This window comes from Monopterus albus, unplaced genomic scaffold (genome assembly GCF_001952655.1).
Source record: "Monopterus albus unplaced genomic scaffold, M_albus_1.0 scaffold73.1, whole genome shotgun sequence".
NCBI lineage: Eukaryota > Metazoa > Chordata > Actinopteri > Synbranchiformes > Synbranchidae > Monopterus > Monopterus albus.
Genome location: NW_018127953.1, coordinates 1,923,303 through 1,949,064, shown reverse-complemented (window position 1 = coordinate 1,949,064; position 25,762 = coordinate 1,923,303). Strand labels below are relative to the sequence as shown.

Below are 25,762 nucleotides of genomic sequence, written 5' to 3'. Positions count from 1 at the left end.
AACAAAAAGGCCACATATTTTATTTATGTGTCAAAAGTGCGGTGAAAGGAGTGTAGGAAGGAGGGAGCGGGGCGTATCACTCTATCCGTCGGTTGATATCATTCCATCCATGCGGATCAATTCTCCCAGACAGAGGGAGATGAGAAAAGAGCGAACACAAGAAGGAGGGAGGGAGGAAAAGAAGGAGAGCTGAAATGGTGGTCGTATTGATTTGTCAAAGAAATACAGTGTTTTGCTTAAACGTCCACATAAACCTGAGCTGTCAGAGGTGGGCGGGCATATGCTGACATTTTGCCACACAGGCATGGATTGTGGATTTTCTGCTTGGCTTAGCTGTATATAGTCTTATCCATCATCTTAATGTGGAAACACGCAAAGTGGCCCCTGTTTGTTCAAAACTGTGGAATACTTTGTGCAATACTACGCATCGAGTGACCAATCTTTTATGAAAAACACCCTTATTTAGTCACATTGGCTAATCATAGAGCAGATTTGGAACTCAAGGTTCACTTACTAGCTTTTCCTGGAGGTTTCAATGACAATATCGCTCAGCAAATATGGCTTAGATACGGATGTGTATGTTATGCTAAATGCCCATTTTCTCTTTTATGAGGACATCGTAGCTTACTATCCCTATAAAACATGTATGCTAATGCTACATAAACATAAACAATCCATGAGAAGTTATGAACACTGAGCAATGATCTTCCAGGGACTTCAGTTTTCCTTATTAAATTCACTGGTAGGCCAAATGCTAAAGAATTTAGATGCGTGTTGCATCTCCATAAAACCCAGTCATACTTTAAGGTTCACCTAAAGCATCAGTCTTCCATAAAGACAATAACATCTTGGCATCATTCTAACCCCATATTCCTGTAATGTCCAAACCACAATAATCAGCCCAAAGTCAGTTTTTGTTTAAATATGGCCATGCATCAGCCACTGTTAAAGCACATCACTTTCCTAGATTGTGGATAACTACAGCAGCCTTGGTAAGAGTGGAAAGAAAAACAACTAGATACAACCTCAGTTAAGACCACCCATGCAAATTCAGCTGACCATGGGGAAACACACATCTAAAAAAGAATAAGACAGCAAATTCATCCTTAATGGGCTCAAGGAATCTGCTAGTGATTCTGTCCTGTCTAGCCATACTCAAAAATGTTGTCAATCTCATATTTGACAAACAGGGGAATAGCGAAAAACCTTTTTTCTACTTTATGACTATACCCGGCACAAGGAAAAGAGAGAGAGAGAGAGAGAGCGTGAGAGTATGTGTGTGTGTGTTGGTGGGAGGGGGTTGAAATTAAAGAGCAGTTAAAGAAAACTGAAGAAAAGAGCAGAGAGTGTGCACTGGGCCATAAAAGGGATAGTTTAACCATTGATCGAGAGCAGTGGTGGAAAAGGCAGCTGTAAATCAATTTTATCTTGGAGCAGCTAAAGAGTGTTTTTTAATGAGGTTAATGCCACATAATGGCTAAATTCCTCTGCTTAAAAGATGCCCTCAAGGTGGTGGCAAAAGATAGATGTCGCCAGAGAAAGTTTAACACCTCACCATTCAACACCAAGCAGAGGGATGCCTCCTCATGTGAGGGAGCTTGTACCTTTAATGTTGGTAATTTGTTATTCTTTAGAATGCTTTACATGATCATATCATCCAGTACACCTTTGTATTGACCACTTGTTTTATCTATAGACAGATACATTTATTCCTGAGACTAGGTGTTTTTGAAATGTATTCAAATGTATTGATTTAACTTTTTAAGTCTGTGCTGTCTACTTTCAGTATGACCCACTATGACCCACACAACCAAACAAAAAGGTTTCAATCACATTCGAACAAGTATTTTTTAAAATAGCACTTGTCATTTCAGTGCTACGGCAGCAGGCAGGGTAGCATGTCAAACTGGAATGGGCTGGCTATAGTCACTGAAAAGACAAACTGACCCAGCACTAATTGATTATGAATCAAGCTGACCTCTGGTTAATAGTAGTGTTTATGAAATCCACTATGTTATAGGAGATGAGGCCTGAGTGGTGGAGAGCTGAGGGCTTAGCGATGGCAACAAAACAAATACCCCTCCTTACACATGAGTACTGCAGCCACATACTCACACAGGTTTTCCAAAAAAATACATGTTCATCCAGAGAATCATGTAATGCGCTCTAGGATTAAACTAAACTGAATTTCAAAAGGCCAATGTAGATTATTCTTTTAGAAGGACTGTTAGCCAATTTATTTCCAATATTTTCATCCAAAGCTTATCTACTGTATGTCTCAGTCAGGCAACAAGCTAAGGCATACCATTCAGATCTTCTTGGGGGAACCAGCAATGTTACCAGGCCTGATATTATGTGTAATCCTATAAGTGTGTTTTTGGTCTGCCCTGGGGTCTCTTCCAGTGTGGTGTAACTGAAATACCTCCACAAAGAGGTGGCCAGGAGACAACACAATTAGATACTGGAAACAACCCAAATGGATTTTCCTGAAGCTCCTTCTCGATATCTGACCTTCTCGGCCCAATGAAATCAACAGACCTAGACTGCTGGCAAAAAGCTGAGACATAATCCTGAGATCAGCAAACTTGGCATTTTCCACTCCCTAGCTCTATCAATATTGTACTTAAAAAATACTGTTCTCATAGTGAACAAGTCCCCCTGTATGTGTATTCTCATCAGAATAAAAAGAGCTGCTGAAACTGGGTTTGAACAATGTATAGGTCACATTAGAATCAATGTAATTTAAAGAGTTAAAGTTTTACAAAAAAATGCTTAAAGGCCTCTAGAGGTTCAGAAAGATGATCTGGAATCATCACATTTTCTCAAAAATAAATAAATAAATTGAAGTACACTTTTGTGCATTCAAAGACAGCATTTCTTGTGTGTCTTGACCAGACAAAAATATACAGGGGTAAGTGCAGACCAGTTGACAGTTGTGGAATTAAATGGGTGGATGGGTTTTCGAGAGGCCAGGCATGTTGGTTTCAAACCGGAGCTTGTGCTAAGGTAATTACAGTGTGCAAAACAGTACTATAACACAAGCAAATGTCAGCTACAGTACTGCTGATTTGTCAGCCAGCATATTTGTTTTTATACTTTTGTCTCCTGAATATGCTCCTCTGCACTTCTTGCTAAGGTGGAGTAGCGAGAAGTAGATGGTACAGGTAGAACCACAACCGATACGTGCAGGGATTCCCAAAGCATCCAGTATCAAGACTTATCACAAGTTATCAAGCTAGCATGTCAGCAGATGCAGACATGCTGAAATATTACATTACACAAATTACATTAGACAGTAATGGAAGCTTAAGGAATCCTCTTTGTCTTCAGTGAGAGTGATTCGAGGAGCCTGTAAGCTGTAAACTAGATTCCATCATAAGGTTGTTGATGCAAAGCAGCTCACAATCAGCAAGTGTCTTTTTGTAATGTGGAGACACTGTGGAGCATTGCATTAGGGGAGAGGCTTGGAAGACTCAGGTGATGTCAGATAGGCTTCATAAATTTCCAGTATTAAGAAATTCTGAGTCATATCCATCATACTGCAGCTGCTGTAGCACAGATACGGGCTTTCCAGTCCGACATAGACCATACACTGTATATCGATCTAACCATAATTTTACTCATGCCTTATCAACAACTGAATGGCAAACCAGTAAAACAAACAGAGGATATGCAGACACTGCCTTGAAACTGCTAAGGTGTGTGTGTGTGTGTATATATATGGGAAAAAAAATGAGTACAACCAGCATGCAGCATGAAACATAGGGAAAGTTCATCTCCACAGACCTCTAGCATTGATCACTGGGGCCCTAAAGCTATTATCATGATCTAATTAGGTTTAACATAAGTCTGTGTCACGGCCCGGTGCAAGGCTGCCTTGTCCCCAATTCCACACTTTCACAGCATCCCTATTTAAAAATAGCACACATGCCACACATACATGCAGTGAATACTCTTTTCCAGTTACTCTCAGATCTACTTAATGTCAGACAGAGGTGTTAGCAGGGGGAAATGATGTAATTCACTAGGCAATCAACAAGCATGGCTAACCACCTAGGTTTCCCCTCTTGTGTACAGTATTGTTGTAATTTGTGGATAAAATACTTGTAGGTTCAAAATGGCAGTCTGGATGAATCTTAGCACCGTACTCCTGAAAGTACAAGCCTTGATGAACTGACTTATAATGTCTGAAAAAATATGCCACTTTAGTATTGTTTGGAGTGCAACAGACTCTTTTACTGGGGTATAATATCTGATCTGTTTCCATGTCTCATAATTCTCAAAAGTCAAGATGAAACACAGCTCAGAACCAGCTCAGCTCATTTGTCTTGATTTCTACTCAGGATATCTCTACATGTATATTGTTTGAATCAGAGTATCCACAGTGATTTTTATTTGAAAATCATATGACTTTGTTATTGTTGCAGGTGTGGAACAGCCTCCTGGCTATAGTTTGATTTATACAGTTAGACCTCTGATCTGTCTTCTGTTATATAAGTGACTCACCTCTCACAATTCTGATGCAACTTGAACACTAATTTGACTCTTTAGACTTTAGCCATTTCTCTTACCCTTTAACCCTGTCATCTATATAAGCTATGCGTGGAATATGATCTGAATACCCTAAGCTTAAATAGTGTCCAAGGTGAAACAAGCAGCCAGTGACCTAATAAAAAGACCTTTGAAGTGTGCCCATTAATACAGCTGTCCAAAAATGTTCTATATGAGAATATTATATTTAATTTGTTTTATGTACCTTATATCTGGGCTGAGGTGCTTTAATACAGCTGTGAATTACCTACTCTGACACCTTATTCATTTTCAACATGATTAGCAGCAGTGCGTGGCTGGCACAGTGGGTGGCTGTGGCCCAGTGCACACACTCATGGGCTCATTACGCCACCACGCACAGGTGTAGTGGAATGACATTCTCCTCCACAAACACACACACACACACACAGGCATAAAAACAAGACCTCGCATGTGCAAACTCAAGAACGCGAAAGCTTGCACACAGGCTGAATACAGTGAACCCTCTTGGTCTCTTCACAAAGCAACTTTGTTCAGTGTTGTACAATTTAGGCATCCACTACAGTCTTATTATTTCAGGGCCAGGCTGAGGAACCATGCTTCAGTCACCATGTAAAGGAAGACAAAAAAAGGTGTTAAGAGGACTCCCCCTCTCTCTCTACTGGTCTTGTCCTCTGTTATTATGAATAGTAGCAGTAAGAGAGAAAAGCATATACTCATTTGAATCTGTTCATGGTTTCTGAAGGACCACTCTCACCAGACGAGGGCTCTTTTTCTACCCCCCGCCCTCTTTTGATTGATATGTGAAATCCGTCTCTCTCCACAGCTCTAAAGGCAGTCCCTATGTGTGTCTGAAAGGTGCTCATTGTTAAGCAGAGACCACTTTGTCAAGAAACAATCCTGTTCCCAAGGAAGCTGAGAATGTCTTAAAAAAGATACAGGCCCTTATTGTGTACACTGGGGAACTTTAATTTTGTGTGTGAGGTCATTTTAATCCTGATGATTTTTTTTTTTTAAGTAGCAGTTGTAGTTCAATGGATGGGTGCCCTAATGCTCTAAAGAAGGAGCAAAATAAAGGAAGAAGGGGAAAGAATGAAAAACCCACCCACAGGCCGGCTGAACAATCCTAAACTTAAAGTGTCACAGAAAGCGAGGAGGAAGGGTAGAGGCCTTTGTTGATGGACACATTGAGATGTATTTAAGTGTACAAAGGAGATTCCCTGAATGGAGGGTTGATTTCTACTACAAGGTTTAAAATGCCTGATGTAAGAATAGATTGGCATGGGATAAAGTTTGTGCAGGGTAATCTCTTAGGGCACAGAAGCTGATGTGAGTGAACCACCCACAGCATCGCCTCTGAACTTGTGCCAAAGAGGAAAGGCAACAAGCATCTACACAGACATGCATCTATGACACCGCTAATGGTATGACTGAGCGGTCTTCGTTGGCATGTTGACGTTTTACGACTGTTTGACCAACAGAAGATTTATCATGTCACAATCTTCGTCTTTTTTTGATAATGCACCTCTCAGACATCTCCTTTTGTGCAGATTATTTTTGACCAGCAGTTTGTCCTTCCATCAGCTGCATGGCTGTTTTGGTGTCAGTCCTTCTTCTGGCCTGTTGTAGGTTTTGACTGGATATCAATCTATTAGGCAGGCAAGTTAAAACCAGCTGAAAATGAAACCTTCTAAACTGGATAAAGTTCACTAAATGTTGGTGCATTTTAGAAAATTAAAGCACTACATAAACACATCATTTGTTTTATTTTGTCGCGTTCTTTAAAATGGTGAGCCGTCACAGGAGGCTTGTTCATCACCATTGTGGCTAAATGGAAACTGGATCTTGTTTGAGAAACAGCAGGCTGAGACCAAACAGCATGATTCATAATGGTTATTTATGTACCATGTAGCTGAGACTCAGCAGGAGGCAAAGGCATGGTCTTTACTAAGTACATCTCTTTCTGCTTAGTTTCTCCTCAGTTGGGCTTTCAGCCTGTCTTCCTGATAAATATTGCTCATATGGATACTGAAAATACATCATCTCGTTGTTTTTGATCATCCCTAAAATAACGAGTGTAGGAGTCTGCTGTTCTCAAGCAAAGAAATGAGGTGCATTCAAACAAGTTTCACTAGTGTGTCTTGTCAGTCGAGTCAGAGGCAGAGAAACTCACATAGCTTCAGATACCACTAGTTTGGTGATGGATCCTCATAATGCTTCTGAATTCTAGCAGCTGGCAAACATACAAAAATACCACCACTGACACTTGTACCTTGCATTAAACTAGACCAGTTTGAAATGTTTTCTTTCTTTCTCTAACTTTTCCCTCCCCCTGTTTTTTCCTCTGTTCTGAGATGCAGAGATCCAAGTGCGCGATGGTGCATTACTAAGGACACCTGCTCTGTTGATGTGGCCAGACAGATTGTCTGTGTACTTGTGTGTGTGTGTCTGTGGGTATTCATGCATGTTTTTTTATTCATTCATCAATTTCTAGCCTGAGACTGGGATCAACCCTATCAGAATTGTTCTTAAGTGAATCTGTTCATTTCTGCCTCACTTTATGCATTATGACCTTTTAATTCTGTGCCCTGAAACCAGCCAAACAATGCTCTTCTCGAGGTTTGACCCCCAAACAGTGCAAGAAACTCCACTCATGCAGTGTTAAATGGTGAGGTAGATGATCATGATCAAAACATAAATGACATTAGTGTTAATTAGATCCTATCCTCATTCACCATTTATTTATTTAACCTATATTTATCGAGGAAGTCTTCTGAGGTACATTATGTCTTTTGCAAAAGAGATCTTGCCAAAATGGCAACACAGAGGAGAGTCACATAATAACATACGTACCCATCATAAAATTATTAAAAATGGTTATATTCCTCCTGAAATAATTTTAGCATATGAGGTTTGAATATCTACTATGGGTTAATGTTTTCAGTTGAAGTATATTTTGTAGATGTCTCCAGGCCCAGCATGCATAAAATGAAAATGCAGTTTTCCTGAAGTCTGAGTAGACTCTAGGTATGTTGTAGGTAATCCATGTGGATGATCTGGTCTAGTGTTACATTCATTAATGAAAACTAGGATCAAAAATATTCACTGACAACCTATTTTTTAGGACAAAAACAAAACAAAAAATAAATTAAAGCATTGTTTGATAACAAGAATGATGACAAAATGTTTACAATTTTTCAGCAACGAATAAAAAATAAATGATAATGTGAAAGACAGACAAATGGACATGACATAGCCTGTCAACCTGCTGCATCTCTGGAGTCACAAGCACCTGAACCGTGCACCTTTATTCTGTCTTATGTTGTGTGTGCAAGGTGCAAAGTCAGAATGGAGGCTCATTTTCATTCCGGTGTGGGAGGTAGCACCAGAGGCAAAACAAAGGGGAGATGCGCTCTGTGTAGAAAGGGCGAGCCGGCAGTCCAGGACCAAGTGCTATGTTTTGATGCAATATGTGTGCGACTGCAATGGATTGGCGACCTGTCCAGGGGGTACCTCGCCTTCGCCCGATTGCCGGCTGGGATTGGCTCCAGCCCCCCCCTCGTTACCCTGTTCGGGGATTAAGCGGTAGAAAATGAATGAATGAATATGTGTGCGACACTATCACCAGCATCTCAGGTCTGCACGCCTCTCTGCCTTGAACTGTTCTCATCTTCTCTCTAACTTTTCGGTCAGTGCATTCCTGATGTCACAAACATGTTGATTGCAGTTATTACTCATAACATTCACACACATAGCAAGAAACACGCTAACCAATTTTGTGTGAAGTGAAAAAAAAAGCTTGAACAGCCAACAAAGCTACATCCACACTTGTCTCTCCTACCATTGTTGTTTTGACCTGTAGACTACCGGCACAAAATTTACATGACAGCTGACACAGAGCAATGTCTCGTCTCACCTCTGGTGTGGAATACTGGCCTGCTGTCTGAATTCACAGGCTGGCTCACGATCATATTGCCCTTAGCTTAGTCTGTATGAACAGCACAAGGTCGGGATATTGGCGACCCTGTGGAACGGCAGTAGTGCAGGATGTCAGTGTACAAATGGCTACAAACTGTAGGTGCTGATCAGTAAAACAGTTTCCTCCACCAGCCAAAATATTTCTTGATCAGGAGGTGAATTAGCCGCTTGATGTGTTTCACTACCGTCTTGCATTCAGAAACATTGTCTCTGGTGTTAGCACATTAACGTTCCTTTCAGTCAGATATCTTTTGTGTTGCTGTCAGTCAGTTCCAGGATCAATATGGGCAGTGGACCATAAGTCGTCTCTAAATGCTGGCTGCAGAGATCTCACAATTTTAATGTTATCTGATAATTTAGCGTCACCTGTCAAGCTGAACCCAGTGACGAGGATTTTAGTACAAACTGTGTAACCATGGTAACTGTATACAACCAGGATGAAGAAGACACAGTCTACAGCAAAGATTAAAAATGACAAAAACTAGACTAAAATGTATTTACTAAAACTATCAAAAATCAGAAGACTAAACTCGAACTAAAACAAGAAGACTAAGCCTAAAGTTACATGTCTTTGAACTGTGGGGGACCTGGACAAAACCCACGCAGGCACAGAACATGCAAACTCTACACAAAAATGCATTGAGTTGGCTGGGACTCGAACCCAGAACCTCCTTGCTGTGAGGTGCCAGTGCTAATTACGGCACCACTATGTAAACATAAAATGATTTTCTGTATGTCCAGCACATATGGTGAATTGACAATAAAATCATTGAACCTTGAAAATAATACCAGAATAAATGTAAACATTCTCTTGAAGGCAGTAAGGCCAGTCATTTAGATCACACTAAAACTATTCATACTGAGAACTGAGGAGAGGTTCATATGGTGCAGCGACTGAGGAATGAGTACAGTATATGGTACAGAGTTTTGGAGGCCCATTATCTGGTCCATCACTGAAACTGATGCCTTGACCTCTTGTATCCCTCCACTTGTCATTTCACCAGTTCCTCCAAAAACTGAGACAGTCCTCTGCTCAGAGGGTAAAAACGTTCAAAGCCTAAAAGGACACAATACATTCTGTTACATTATACTGCACTACTCTTGAAGGGCCAAACGTGTAAAAGTGAAGTAAGCAAACGATGGAGCGAAAAGGAATACATTGCCATTTCAATAGTGACATTTGAATGAGTTCTGTTCACACCTCTCCTAAACCCCAACCTGGGCCCCGTACGCCTGCCGCACCCCAGCTGACACACAAAAAAATTCTTATTCATTTATTATGTAGGTCACATTACAGCGTCTAGCCATTGGACATGGGCTTAGATAACTGTTTGTTGAGTATTAAATGCTTTCGCTGCCTCAGCAGCTTCTGCCACTGGTATTTCTCACACAGTTGTGCAACTGAAAGGGGGTAGCGCCGCAGCAAAAATCATGACACACATACACACAGACACATATGCTTTCAACTTTGATGCTTTTTGTGTACACTTTAAAAAATTCTTGTTTGCATAAAACATTTTACTTTTCTCATATAAAAGTGCCTTATGTGAAGTTGAAAAGAGGTTTGGGGAGCAAGTTAAAGCACCATCTGTAAATGAGGACTGTGCTGTGGTGAATAGGAGCTAAACCCATTGACCTGAGGTGCTAACTCAAGCAGATGAATCTTTGCTTTTCTTTCCTCTTATCCCTGTTTACTTTGGGTGACCTTGCACACCAGCCCTGATGCAGTGTGTTCACATAGCACTGGCCTAATGGCTTAGGTAGGCCCCAGCATGGCCAGTACTTTCCACTGAAAACACCCATGAGTGTTTGACCCTTCTCTCCTCAATAGGCAACCTCAGATTTAAAATAAATAAATAAAAACAAATAAATTAATAAAAAAGGCCAGACAGAGGAGGAAATTACACCTGCTTTTATACCAGCAGGATCCAGGCAAAGAGTGAAGTGTTCACTTAAAACAGAGTGGCAGGACACAAGAGGGGCTGTACATTTTTGCCCTCTGTTGTCTTTGCATGAAATGAAAGATGCAAGAATGTGTGTGTGTGTGCGTGTGTGAATTATCATCCCCTTCCTCTGTCCTTTGTATGAAATGAGCCCAGATGGTGATTGATTTTTCAAGTGCTGACATCCCTGCTTGAGAAGCACCCCTCCTTTCTACACACACACACACTTCTTTGTGCCGAGCAAGTGAGGCATACTAACATCTCAGTGCCATCATCATCTTTGTGACTGCCAGCAACAACCATTGATTGACAAAAGTATGCATGCAAACAAAAAGACACACACATACACATACACTGCTCTTTCAATAATTCTGAGGACCATCACAGACATATGGCATATTCTGTCCAGTTACCTTGACTATCACAAATCAATACATAACCCCAACACTCATCCCAACCCTAACTTAGTCTGCTGTTAATAGATTATATTAAAAGTGCAATAACTGAATACACATCAGTGTTTTGAGGAGAAAACACTGACAGAACAACAACAAAACTAAAAAGATTTTATAGAGTATTGTATTAGAGAGTATTTCTAAGGTAAAAGACACATAGAGAAGCATACAGTAGAAGCACAGAGGAATGGCAGTCAGCGGTAGGTTATGCCACAGCAGTCCTATTGAGTTAAAGTGGCTGTGTGGCTAAATGATGTCATTGGCTAACTAGGCATTCTCAGGCCATTGCCTCTGTTTGCGTGACTAAATACATACAATTAAGGCCTCGGCACTTCTCAATCTCTGTGAACTCATTGTTATGTCCGGGTTCAAGTGCACTGATAATGGGGGCCAGAGGAAAACAGGCATAGCAGCGAAAGCGACAGAGAGCTGGTGGGTAAAATAGACATCTCATTATTAGTTGCCTTCTCTTTCACCCCAACAGCACTACTAAAGCCTTGCTCACTCATCCATCCATGTTTCTGCCCGTTTTCTTTTTTGCTGTGGCTCTTTCTCTTTGTGTCACTTTGCTTTTTTACTTTTCCTATGATTTGCAAACATTCGTTCCTCCGTTTTTCCATATCCCTCTGTTTCTGTCTCTCACCACTTTCCTCCTTTGTTATGTGCTTTGTATAAAGACTGTTTGTTCCATTACAGTGGGTGGTTTTCACATAGAGGCTGAATATGACACACACCTTTACTAGCAACTGGTTCCACATTGCAAATTAACTGCCCCACATCGCGCCCTCCGCTGCTTAATGCCACCTCGAAATGCATCATTAGACAGTTAGGATACCGTGAAAGTGGTAGGACAGTGGACGGGCACACAAACCAGGAGGAAATCGCTTCTTCTAAAGTGAGTGAGATTGTGATTTTTCTTTTTCTTTTTTTTGTTGCATACCTGTACCAGCCTCTTTTACATACACACACAGTACATGCACACAAATATACAAGCATTTCTCTTTCTGTTGTTGTGAGGACATAACTTATTCACAACCTAAAGCTGATTCTAACTTGAACCCTAAAAACAAGTCTTAACCCTCAAACAGCACTTTGAAGGTGTGATGCTATCAATCTAATATTGGTCCACACAGTTATAGACAACCATAAAGAGAAGTAGACATGCACACACACACACACACACATAAGAGAAGTTCAAATGCTTTGAGGAGAGTTTGGGTCTGGTGTGTTCCCTTGGATAGCCATCCATCCATTATGTACACCATTTATCCTGCAGAGGGTCCCGGAGGGTGGAGGTACACCCTGGATAGGTTGCCATTCTGTCTGAGGGCCAACACATAGAGACAGACAACCACTCACACAGCTACAGGCAGTTTAGAGTTGCCAATCAGCCTAAGCTGCATGTCTTTGGACTGTGGGAGGAAGCTGGAGTACCCGGAGAGAACCTACACCGGTGCAGGAAGAACATGCAAACAGTACACGGAAAGGTCTTGGTCGACCACAAGGTTTGAACCCCTAACCTTCTTGTTGTGAGGCAACAGTACTAACTAAGGTGGCACTGTGGTGCAGCAGTTGTCTGTTGTCTCACTACAAGAAGGTGGATAAACAAATTTATTATATTTTATTTTGCACATTTACAGTACTTTTGGTTGAAAGTCTTAGGCAATAGATGCCAGTGGATTTCAGCTAATAGCTTCACTTATCCAGGTTCTAATTGTTAGGTATTTTTAGTCAGATAGAAATTGGATAGATACTTTATGTATTAGAAATGTTTAGTGGAGATAGGATGTCTAGTTAGACTGTTAAATGCTTAGGCATGCTTATGAGTTTCTACAGGGTACATCTGGTCAAGGATAACTAGAGAGAAGAGTTGATGACTGTCAGCAGACAGGGTGTTTAATATTATTATTATGACATGTATAACTGTAGCCTTAGCCATAATATGTTCTTATGTTTAAGTCACGACATGTTACTAGAGGTCGTGTGAGAATGTTTTTAGTTACACACCACTTAATCAACAGACACACACACATTGATTTACTTCATGTTTTGACTACTGCTATGACCAGCTGCAAAGATGGTAACAGAGACGTCTCGGTTGACGTTCCTGTGTAGTATGGGGCTAGCCCAACCGAGGGGATATAATGTATAGGCCTGGTGGGTTCAGGGTCTTTCATCTTACATCTGCCTGCGAGCAGTTGGGAGGTGCAAGATACCTGAGCGTGTAATGTTAATTTTACCTGTGATCCTTTGAATAAATCAGCACTATTTTGAAGTTACTTGGACTGTCTCGTCTCTCAGAGTTAGCATGGTAAAAAGTACCGGGTACAACATTACTATTTTGGATTACAGTTTGACTATAATCCAGTCAAAATTGAAGAACAGCAGCAACGTTTGTGGACAATTTTTAAAACTAATATACAAAAAACCTCCTAAACTAATCACAAAGGAAATAATAAACCATCAGTATTGTTCAGCTACAGGAGTGGAGGTCACATTGTGATCCCCCGCCCATGATACACACACACACACACACACACACACAAACCACATTGAGTGTAATCATCTAAAGCGAGACTTCCCTGATGGCCTCGACACTTGACAGTGATGCCCTCAAGTCTCAGAGAAAACTCTGTAACTGGAGAACGATTGCTTCTGTCTGTCTTGAGTAACTGGATCACCATGCTTTCCTCCCTGCCCACAGGAACACACACATATACACACACACCCACACCCACACCCACACCTACACACAGTCACTGTCATACATTAATGTGCACACACACCCCCACAAACAGCACAAAAATGTAGATACTGTATGCTTTCACTAAGACACACAGGCAGATTTACAGATAAACACCACTAACCAGAGTGGAAGCACAGTAAGCTCTCACACGGGACAAGCCAGTACGCACAAATGTGTATGACAAGAGGTGTGTTTGAGGTGCTTTGGAGGATAGCAGGGAGGGTGGTATGTTCTCAAGTCGTTGGCGGGGCGCGACAGCGGTAGCCTAGGTAAATGGATCTTATTTAGCGGCGCGTCAACACGTGTAAAGGAGCTTACGGCTCATTACTCTGGGCCCCGATCCTCTCTGCTCACCCACTGATGGATGGCAGGGGCTGCTGGGAGGAGGTGCAGGTGGTGGGGTGGGGCGGGGCTAGGGGGATTAAAGCAGGGTGGACATCGACCCTACCCTCACTCCATATCTCTTTGTCCATTTGCTTTTGCACTTCCTCTTGTCATTTGGCTCCGTCTACTTTGCTATTGCCTCCATACAAAAAAATATCATATTTATCTTTTCCACATCAAACTGACAAACACACAGAAAGCATGTAGTAAAGAGTAAATCACAAAGCAGCTCATTAAAGCTTGTCCATTTGCAAAACTAAACATGTCTCAGGCCTTTCCAGGGAAAAATCAGTTGCACACACAGTGTGGTTATATTTTAAGCTTTATATTTAAACATTTTCAACTTTATGATTATGCATTATATATTTTATACATTATTTATCATTTATTATTATTTCATGTTAACTAGCTGCTAACAAAACACAAACTGAAGATCCTAAACAAACTTCAAGGGAAAATACATCAAACTGTCAGGTTTGACAGACAAATCATTAGTTAATCATTGTTGCAAAGGCAGTTATTTTAGTTCTGACTTGTGAGCGTTATATGAACAAGCTAACATTCCTCATCTGTCACCTAATTTTTGAAGAACGAGTGCACAACTGTGTATCTTTTCATCTTGTTAGACTTCGGTTCTTCTTACCATTGCTAACTCTGAGAGACGAGACAGTCCAAGTAACTTCAAAACAGTGCTGATTTATTCAAAGAATCACAGGTAAAGTTAACATTACACGCTCAGGTATCTTGCACCTCCAAACTGCTTGCAGGCAGATGTAAGATGAAAGCCCCTGAACCCACCAGGCCTATACATTATATCCCCTCGGTTGGGCTAGCCCCATACTACACAGAAATGTCAACCGAGACATCTCTGTTACCAGCTTTGCAGCTGGTCATAGCAGTAGTCAAAACATGAAGTAAATCAATGTGTGTGTGTCTGTTGATTAAGTGGTGTGTAACTAAAAACATTCACACGACCTCTAGTAACATGTCGTGACTTAAACATAAGAACATATTATGGCTAAGGCTACAGTTATACACGTCGTAATAATAATATTAAACACCCTGTCTGCTGACAGTCATCAACTCTTCTCTCTAGTTATCCTTGACCAGATGTACCCTGTAGAAACTCATAAGCATGACTAAGCATTTAACAGTCTAACTAGACATCCTATCTCCACTAAACATTTCTAATACATAAAGTATCTATCCGATATCTATCTGACTAAAAATACCTAACAATCTCATCTCTCAGAGGGGCTGTCTCAAAAGCTGAATAAGGAAATTCAGGATGACATAAAACAGTGAGGCTCGACCTAGTCTACTAAGTCCATTCTGGTTTAATCCGTTTCATGAAAGCTACGCCAGGTTGAGGAGGTGCAGTTAGGTGAAGGCAGGTTTAAGTAATTCAAGTGAATGCATGTTCACGTGTTCAACAGACCATGAGGTGGATCAGACTCACTGACGCTGACATACAGAAGCTACGTTCCATTTGGTTGTGCTGGCACACTGCTTGTTAGTAGTGTAGTTAAAATGAATGGAAACCACGCCCAGCTGGCACAAACTGCACCGTGCTAGTTGGGTTTTCGAGCACACCCACTGCCACTTGACAGTGATGCCCTCAACCAAGATGTATGCGGCATATTTCAAACCAACTAAGCATACAGTATTACCCACTCATGGAAGCTTATGAGGAATTCAAGCACATAATCTGTAAAAAGAGAAACAAGGCTGCTGTAATAAAACAGTGGCAGGTGGTAGTGGACAGAGTGAATGCAATTAAGTCACCTAAAAATGTATATTTACAAACCACTGTTCTTATTTGAAACCATATGTTAGTAAGGAAATATACCATGAAAATTAATTATAACCGCTAATCCACAACCTAAATGCACAAATATGGTTCGTTCTATAAACAGTGCAGTCTGGTGAAACAGAGCATGCTCCTTACAGAACTAAAACTTCTTTTCAGCTAACTTCTAAATTTGATAAATCCACAGTATAAGTATTATTTATTATCTGGGACACCTGAATAGAGCAGAGTCATCACTGACTCATTGGGAACCTGACTCCTGTGCTGTTCCCACTATGGCAAGTCAAACTGTCCACGGTGAGAAAGACTTATTATTACAAAACACTTTAGTTTTCCTGCCTCTGTGCCAGCAACAGCCATGGCCGGAGCCATTATGTTGTTGGGATGTCTGTCCGTCCATTACATTCTTGTGAATGTAATATCTCAGGAGCACCTTGAAGGGAATTTTTTCATTTTTGGCACAAGTGTTCACTTGGAGTCAAGGATGATCTGATTAGATATTCATGGCCAAAGGCCAATGGCCAAGGTCACTGTGACTTTCCATTCTTACATTTTCTACTGATGATTAACTGCATTGTGTGTCTCTTTATAAAGAGAAAACTACTAATGTATTTCTGCTAAGGCTTTTCCTGAGCTTTATCAGGTGATAAAGAGAGAGAGAGATTTCGATCCATCACACGATCAAGACACAAGGTAACTATCTTTGTGAGGCAAATTCTCATTTTCACCAAAAACACACAGCATTATCACTGGAATTCAGATTTTCTTTCTTCCTAACTGTAATTTAGAAGAAACAAACACATTGATGGGTATCAACATTCAAGTAAACCTGCTCCCTCCACACCTGTTGTTCTGTGGAGGCTTGGTCTCTGAGTGGCTCAGTAGATGATGGGTTTTAGGTCAGGCCTGTTGCCACTTGATTCCAAACGGTCTTCTGTATGCAGTGAACGTTTAAACCTTTACATTTTCTCCATAACACTTAATTGTTACCAGTACAAAAACCTGAACTCTAAATGTCTCAGCAATGACACACAGCTACCACACAAACTCACTCACACACATAATGTATACTGCTTCCAAAGCACTGAGTCAAGTCCCTCTCTCTTAAGCTTGTAGAGCATTCCTCTCATTCATGGAAGCAGGGCGCTCCTAGTGAAGCGCTTAATTGGCTGCAGATTGCTCTTTAACCTCACAGTCACACCGCACACACACACAAACATGGCATGCACACGTAGACAGAGACAAATACACATGCACATACACACTCACCACTTGAGCGGGCTGTTAAAGTCTTAAGGGAAATGGAGTGTGTTTTTTACAACTCAGTGGGGAGGTCAAAGGTCAGCAGATTTGTAACAGGCAATCTCCAAGGATCTGTCAGTCAAGGCTAAAATACAATGGTGACTACAGCATACACACCTCTATTTGTATGCTTAGTGCCTTGTCTCAGAGTATGTCTGCTTTACAGTTTTTCTTCTTCTAGTTTCAACTGTCTCTGCAAAGAGTGGAAAATTTATTCTTTTTGATGAAGTCTGGTCAGACATGCTGGACTGGATCAGATGCAACCAACATGACTTTAGATTTGGTTCAGTCAGTTTTGATGCCAGTCATTTCTGTGTTTAGGCCCAAATGGGACATTTCAGTCCCAAAGCTATCCATTTTAGCCCTCTGCCCATCCAGGCCAGCTGTAACTGTTTGGTTTTAGAGTTTGCTGCTTGGGAAATGTGACTGCCTGCTTATCGTACTGGTACGAATGTACTCCTCCTCTGGCTAGAGAGCATTGTCAGGCCTCTATTATTTTTATCAAAGTTAAGCAAATTTTGAACCAACAAATGTAGATTCTTTGCTTTGTTTGGACATATAATTTCAGTGTATTTTGCATTTTTGTTATAAAAGGGTAGTGGTAGTGGTAGTGGGCATTTCTGAAAAAAAAAAAAATTACAGTGTAATTTAGACATTTTTTGTGTGTGTGTGTTTGTAAATGAGCATGTGTGTGTGTGTTGGTCTCTTCTCCCACTGCTCTTTATTTTAGTGATACATGCTTTTCTGCATGACTTCTCCTCTTCCAAAAGAAATATCTGTTTCTCTCCCAAATTAACTTTTACAATTCTGTCTTAGTACTTGAAGGAACTTAGTGCTATGATTGTGCTTGATTATGTTTATTAGCTTTTTTTTTGTTTTTTTTTTTGCTGAGTGCTGCTGTGGACAAGAGAGAGAGAGAGAGAGAGAGAGAGAGAGAGAAACAATTTATGGCATTCAGACATCTGATTTAATGAGTGATAGGTTGAAAAGAAAGAGAGTTACGGCTAATTTATAAAAGGGAACAAAGAACCCCGGTAGAGACTTCGTAATGCCTGCCAGTCCTTCCATTGTAGAGGCTTATGAATGATTAAGCTACTGTAGCAACAAGAGCAGATCATATTACAGACGCCATTTTGTTAGTTCCCTCTGCAATCTCTCATATCTCCACCAGTCATTTACCAGATTTATTCCAAACAGGATGATGGTGGTGTGTGTATTTACGTGTGTATGTAAGGCAGGGGGTGCAGGCAGGGTGGCATGCATGTTAATGCCACAAATTGTTGTTAGATGCAGGTCTCCCTCTGCCATGCGTTTTGGACAGGAAGGCAATGTGATTGGCTTTGTTCAGTCTTCCTGGCAGCCGACTCCAGCTGACATCTGTTCCCTCCTAACCACTCAGACTTATCTCCATCAGGGAACACACACACACACACACACACACACACATATATATACAGGCAGGCACACAGTGTCGCACAGAACAGACACGTGCACACAGTCATACACAATGACCATGCTTATGCTTGTGAGTGCACACATACTGTAGACACTCACATAACCACCCTCACTTTTACACACAAGGGCTAATTTTGTGATAATGAAGAGTTCAGTGTGCCAATTGTATGTGGGTAGCAATGAATGCATTCACATGTATCAAATGCTAAAAAACAGACTAACAACAGATTACAAAGTAAAACAACAATGGCAGAATACACCCATAAGACATACACACATAACACACACCTTTTCCATATGTATGGCATGTCTGCATTAGATATGTAATAAATCCACAATGTGTTCAAGGGGTTACGAAAAAATGAGACTGGTATTGTAGAAGAGGGGAAAAGGCAGCTGATTTGCTTATGCATTCAAAGCTGATTGTGGAAGCATTGCAAATCTTATTGCATTGCTAATTTATGTTATTGGCGGCTGAGTTCCTGGCATGGAGGCCAGGGCGTATATCTTAGACATGTGGAATCTGAAGACAGAGTGGCATGAACACTCTCTGGGTAGATGAATAAAGAATTTCAGTTGGTTTTACCGCTCCTAAACAAATATCCCTGTGCAAAACTGGCTGGTGTATAAAAGACTGCCCTTTTTTCCCTTAGAGATGAGAAGATGAAAAAAAGAAGGGTGGGTTGGGGAAAAAAGGACAGAGGTCTGCAGAGTGAGAGTTGGAGACTGTTTGAAATTAGCCCTCCACTCTGGGGTCCTGGGAAATGAACGTGACACGTCCAGATTTGGTGTTTTTGTTGCAATTACAAGAAAACACCAGATGAATTCTTTGCAAGCCATGTGTGCTGGTTTGTGTATGCATGAGAGTGTGTGTGTACACATACGGATGTGTGTTCATGTTCATGCCTGTGTGTGTGTGTGTGCGTGCGTGTGTGAGCAGGTGGTGGGCATATTTGAAGATGACAGTAGGGGTCTGACCCATGCCAGGCCCAATAAAGCAGCCTTGTGATGGAGCTTATGTGACACACTATCCCTAGGGCTCTGAGGTCTTTCTCTCTCTCACACATGTGTACAACACCCAAACTCATACACACACATACACATGCCTCATTTCCCTCGTGGTGCTCCCCGTCAGATAGCGAAAGCTGCACTCTGATTGCTATGGGTGCGTGCGGGGCCTATGTGTGGTCTAGTGACAACACATAGTACGCTGCTAGCTCTAATGCTACTGATCCAGGTTGTCACCTCTGCATTTTATACACCAACTCATATTTTTATTTGTAAAAACCATATGCACCTATTTCTAAATGTTTGAACTGGTGCTTACGCTTATAAAGCTGAATCATTTGGCGTTGGTCAGTGCTGCGCTGTGTGACGCTAAACTAGAAAACCACAGCGGAAGACTCACACGCACAATCATCCATGGGGTGGGGGGTGCAGGTGCATGGTCAATCATAAGACACAAAGGTGGAATTTAAAAACATTGCCTTTGAAATATGTAACTAGACTCATATTCTTGGTCTGGAGTTCCTAAATTGGTCACTTGTAGTCACCTCCAAAGCCTAATTAGCTGATTGAGAGTTTACTTACCGCCCATGCAATAGTTACTTTATATTACCCAACTATAATGTTGGAGGGTATAAGAGGTGTCATTTGTCAGCACATGCTAACCTCATGATAACATTTTCTAAAGCCCCAGTCTGCCTCATTTCAAGCTGAGAGACACTGAAAAATATTTCTGATTGTATACACTCATCACATCATTTCTATCCTAAATTATTTTGCAACACTTGGCTCTAGAAATGAAACAGGTTTAAAAATGGGCCTCCTTTAAGTGTTGAACATACAATCTGTGAATACAGCCATAAGGCAAACATGAAGAAGGGAAGTCAGAGTGGTTTTGTCATAGATCAGCTTGACAGTAATGCTGTGAGGCAGACACAACTGTCTCTGAGACAGAGAAGAAAACAGCTTGGATGTTACCTGTCAGACAGACAAAAATCCATCTCATCTCACAACTTGTACATTCTCTCTGATGCTCTACTTCACTTCTTCCCCCCATTGTGCTGTTGGGAGATCGGAGCACCTTGTATGTATCTCACCAGGCAAGGACAGAGGAGTGGCTTTTTGTGACTGTGTGGTTATAATAAATAGAAAGACCTTGACTCCTTACAGGTGCATAGCGCAACTTCACACCTTGGGAGCTAAAGTAGCAGCTGCAGACATAGAGGTGATTATGCTTTAGAGGTGAGAACTGCTTTAGTACCCAGAATACCTGTAACCTGATGTCAGTAGAAGGCTTAATGTGCATTCATGTTCCAAGCAGTCTGTAAAGTCTGAGTCGCTGTTTAGGAGACAGTTGAACTCTGACGTTTGTCACTTAATGTTACCAAATTCCTAATTCTTGAACTGAAAACAAGAAAGACAGACTGAAGTGCTACATTGTAAAGCATTTATCTGTGCATATCATCACAACATTTAGTAGCATTGTATGTTCCCATTCATCATAGATCGTATTTTTAAAGTTTTTGGTGTATAATAACTCGGACTTCAGTGTTAAGACAAATATTTTTGATTCACTTGTTTCATTCACCACATTACAATTTTAGTAAAATAATGAATGTTAACTCGTGTCTTGGTTCGGTGTCCATCAGACCTCACCTTCATTGGCTTTGGGTGGTTAAACAGCATGAGCAGCTAAATTTGCTGAGAAAGGTTTTGCATGGCCAACCACAACATGATTTTCATTTCTCTCCTCTTTCTCATTCTCTTTAATTTGGTCAGGAACTTTGCCATTTTCCACTACTATTTTTGCTATCTGTGGGGATTAGGTTTTTGATGTTGATTTCAAAGCTGTCACTGCATCTGTTGGTAATATCTTCTTCTTTTCAAAATCACAGAAACTCTCACTGTGTGTAAATGAAGTCTTGAATACAGATATCAGTGAACTCATCCAGAAAAAAGGGGAAAGAGAGGATCTGGAAAATACCTTCAAACGAAGAGGGAAAAGTAAAAAAGATTGAAGGAACCATTTCTTTCTGCTGATCTGGCCTTTCACTTGTGGCTGCCAGTTTTTCCACATCTCATTTATTACCACAATAAACCAGACTAAAAACAAGAGACATTTTTTTCAGCAGTGCAATTTGCTGGAAAACAAGACTTGCAAGACTGTGTGTGGTACTGTATATATGCATGCATGCAAACATTGCCATTGCAATCACCCATTTTCTCATGTAGGCATTTGTGAAGCCTCAAACATGGCTGAAGCTCCAGTGGCATTGAGCAGAAGATTTTTCCTGTGTTTCTTTGTCCTGTGTAATGTTTTGTATCCTTCACTATTATGATGATTGACTTTTGTAGGATCTAATGTACTGTATGCTAAATAAACCTGTCAGTTGCTGTTCAGTGTACACTGTGGACAGTAGGCTGTAGCCAGGCTAATAGCTTTAATTAGCAAACCATCAGATGAGTATTCTATATCAAAATAAAAAATAATGGTTGGCATTGTTCCTCATGACAAAAGGTACCTGATCACATTTCCATGGCACGAGAAAGTGACAGGGCAAGAGGAGCCTTGGGTGACAACCTGAGACCTGATCATCAATGTGCATCTATCTGTGCTGATTTGTTTAAACCTATATTCTCATGTACTGAATGGCTTTTATGTTTAGTGATGTTGCACTGATTGGCCTTCAAAACAACAAAATTACAGGAAAATTGCTGGCAGCATTATTTTCTTCTTTCCCCTCTCACTTTTTTCCCCTTTATTTTTTCTTATGCGAAAAGAAAGAATTCATTAAACATTAATCCTATATTAATCTTCATCGGGAGTAAAATGAGAAACAAAAACAGAAAAAAAATGAGGCAGGTTTTATAGAAAAGCAAAGAGAAACCCATTCCTGCAGCATTGCCCACTTTGAATCTGATTTCTTTTTTTTATATATCAATTTGGCTTTTTCATGCTTTTTCCCTGAAGGATTAATTCTCATTAATATATTACGGTTCAGTAATTGGCCAGCATAGTTCTTAGACTATTTGGTCATTTTAGATTGTAATATTACTTAAAGATTTTCACCAAACCACAATTTGACCTCAGCCCATGTCACCTAAAAGTGGTCTGCAAGGTTTACCGAGATCACACATATAAAAAAAAAAACTCTCAAGGTGATAAAGTATAAACATCTATTGCACTTTCTCCACCTCAAAGCTTCAATCTGTGAACAAGTGGGAACTAAGAAGTGTCCAGCAGATTCTAACACAAAGGGCTATCTACACATGTTATTCAAGGGAAGCAGTGGAGTCTGGCCAGGCATTACTGTTAAAAAGATTGGGTGGGGGGGAGGGGGGTGAATGAGCAATGCTGTATAGTGATTTGCCATTTATAATTGGCCTGCAATGGTAGATGGTGGCTGGCAGAGGCTTTTTTTTTTTTAAACACAATCTGTGCCTGCGGTCGGGGCGATGCATCGCTAATGACAGAAAGCCAGAGTGGTGTGGAAGCACAACAGTGCCTGGTAGCTACAAGGCCAGTACTCACAAATATGTCACAGTCAGATCTCAGATAGATGATGTTCCACGGTAACAGATCATCAAAGTGTGAGCACTTTTTATCTGAAGTGGTTATTCTCACAAAAGAAAATTGTGGGTAAAAGTCACAGCACATTAAGGAGATTGAATATGTTGCCAAATGCTGCATTTTAAATTTTTATTTATCCAGTGAAATTCAACTAAGCTCCTTGCTCTTTGCCATTAACACTTGACTTCATGCTCAACACAGTAACATACAGTTTCACTAGGAAATACTGAAGCAGTCAGTGGTGAAGGTCTTAGAGAACCAACCTAGAAATACATCTTTACAAATAGAGATCTTATCCAAAGAGACCCAAGGACTCTCAGACCAGATTCATAATAGACTAGAAGATAAATTAACCAAATTCAAAATGTGGTCAACTGATACGCCTCTATTCAACAAGGCAGACATGGTTGAAAAGAGCAGCAACGCTAAATTAAACAACAAAAAGTAGTGTTGTATTAGGAATTTGTGATCATTAGCAAAACACAAGTAGGCAAATATGCTCTCTCTCAGTCCAACAGCTCAATAAAGTCCAGCCCAGTGCTGTTAGGTCAATGTGTCCCAGTTTGTTGACACCTCCTTCCCCCACCCCCACCCCCACACCCTCTGTCTATGAACTTGTGTAGTGGCCCTGTAACAACGTCACACTAGTTCCACTTCCGCTCCCAGCAAACAACAGTGATAATTCTTATGGTATCTGAGTATATAATTTGGACATTTACTAAAACAACTGATGCTGTTTTTCTTGAGAGGACATGTCCCACAAATAGTGATCACTGTGTACACTCTAAACTTGAAAAATAAATAAATAAATCTTCCCTCCAGTGATTATGATGCACCATGTGACCAGGACTGATACTGAGTCTGCTTGGAAATAGTGATGCAAATCCAAGGGCCACATTAATAGAATGGGACACTATCCACCCTGATTAAAATGGAAATTAGACCTTAACTGACTTGCATACCAAGCTAAGTCTTGGTTACTAAAACTAAGAGGACCTATGTCTGTAGCTTGGGAAATGCACGCCATGTTTAATAGCATAGTGCAGTATCTGTTGAGAGAAAGTAGAGTGCTCTTCCTTTTATCCTTACAACCTTTCCTCAGTTTTCAGTTTGAACAATCAAATTAACAACCCTCACCAAAACCTCTTGTCTAATTTTCAGATTACACCCCCCTGACACTGGCAGGCAGAAGGGGGCCCACATGCCCAGCCATGGATAGTTTCTTGATAAAAGCCCCCACCACCACCTCACCTCCATCTCTTCTCCTCCTGTATGCTTCCTCCATAAACAATGAAAAGTTAATGAAGAGGTAACTTAATGATGTAATGAATATGTCAAAGCCCAAGGTCAAGCTGGCTACAGTCTGGGGCAGGGCACAAGACAGGGCCCAGGTGATAGCATATGGTTTGTGATGCTTCTCTCTTGCACACTCACAATCACAGAAACACAGTCTCACTATGCATGTACTGTAGATCTTAATAATCTCTGTCAGGTGGAACTGGGAGAACAAGTCCTTCTTTTGAATTGTCTGCAAAATGATGCTTATTTGCTTACATGTGTGCATCAGTATCTTTTGTTCTTTTGTGTGTGATGGATAGAAGTATGTGTACTTGTGTATGAGGGATAAGGGTCTTTGCAAGCCAAGTGTGCACCATGAGTAGTAAGAGTAGAGGAATGTTTATTCATGTTTTTAAGTTTTTGTGTGCACGTGCTGTGTGTTTGTCTTTTTTGCATTCTTTTCTGTACGTACTATAAGCACAATGTGCATTCTTGTGTGTAAGGTGGGGTGGGGTGCTGGCAGTCCAGGGACTTGTACTGATGTTGGAACTGGTGATTAAAAATTGAAAAGGTTTGAATGACATAGTAGAGCATTTGGCGGAGCCAGGTATGATCAATAAAACTCTGGTGAATGGCCACTACCTGGCTGCAGAGCACATGGGAATGTATTTGTGCACATGTAAGGCAGAGAAAGTGTGTTTATAGCTTCAAATAACCAGTAAAGCAATTACACTTTAAAAAGACATTTTCCTTGCAGTGCAGCACCTTTGCCTTGAATTTGTTTTAGACACTCCTTGCCACAGTTTTAGCAAACATCAGTAGTACAGAATGCAAGCACCTGCCTTACCTCTAACAGTAATGAGAATGTCAAGTCAAAACATACGATTAGCCGGAGAAGCAGGTACGCAAGTAAAATCAAAAGAAGAAGGGCCAGTGAGTATAAAGCAGAAGGAGAGAGGGGATAGGAGTTCTTAGCGTGCGGCTTACCCAGCAGCTAGGTGCTCTCCATCTTCGATCTGTTTGGCCTCTGCTGGGCTAAAGAAGTGTCTACACTTCACTTTATCCCCTTATAGCCTCTCACACCACAACATATGGGGGATGGGAGGAAGAGACTGAGGAAAGGCTGAATGGAGAGAATGGAGAGGGAGGAAAGGCAAGCCAAAGAACATCATGGCAAGAAACAGACTGAACAGGGATGGTAGGGATGAACCAGGAAGAGACAGACACATCTTTCACCAGTGCACACAACTGTTGAAAACCAAACAATGTGCACTTTTGGGGTACTGGTCAGCCAGCATGCAAACT

At 40.9% G+C, this 25,762-nt stretch overlaps 1 protein-coding gene across 7 annotated transcripts in view; it reads left to right on the top strand.

Moving 5' to 3' along the window:
* The window catches only part of znf536 (zinc finger protein 536), a 232,127-nt gene that overhangs the window by 43,464 nt on the left and 162,901 nt on the right, over positions 1 to 25,762 (top strand). The window contains exon 1 of one of the 7 annotated variants that reach the window (XM_020605880.1): positions 24,450 to 24,488. The exons of the other annotated variants lie outside the window; for them this stretch is intronic. The gene's annotated coding sequence lies outside the window, so the exon portion shown is untranslated. Of the gene's footprint in view, positions 1 to 24,449; positions 24,489 to 25,762 lie in introns of those variants that run through there. 7 annotated transcript variants of the gene reach the window in all.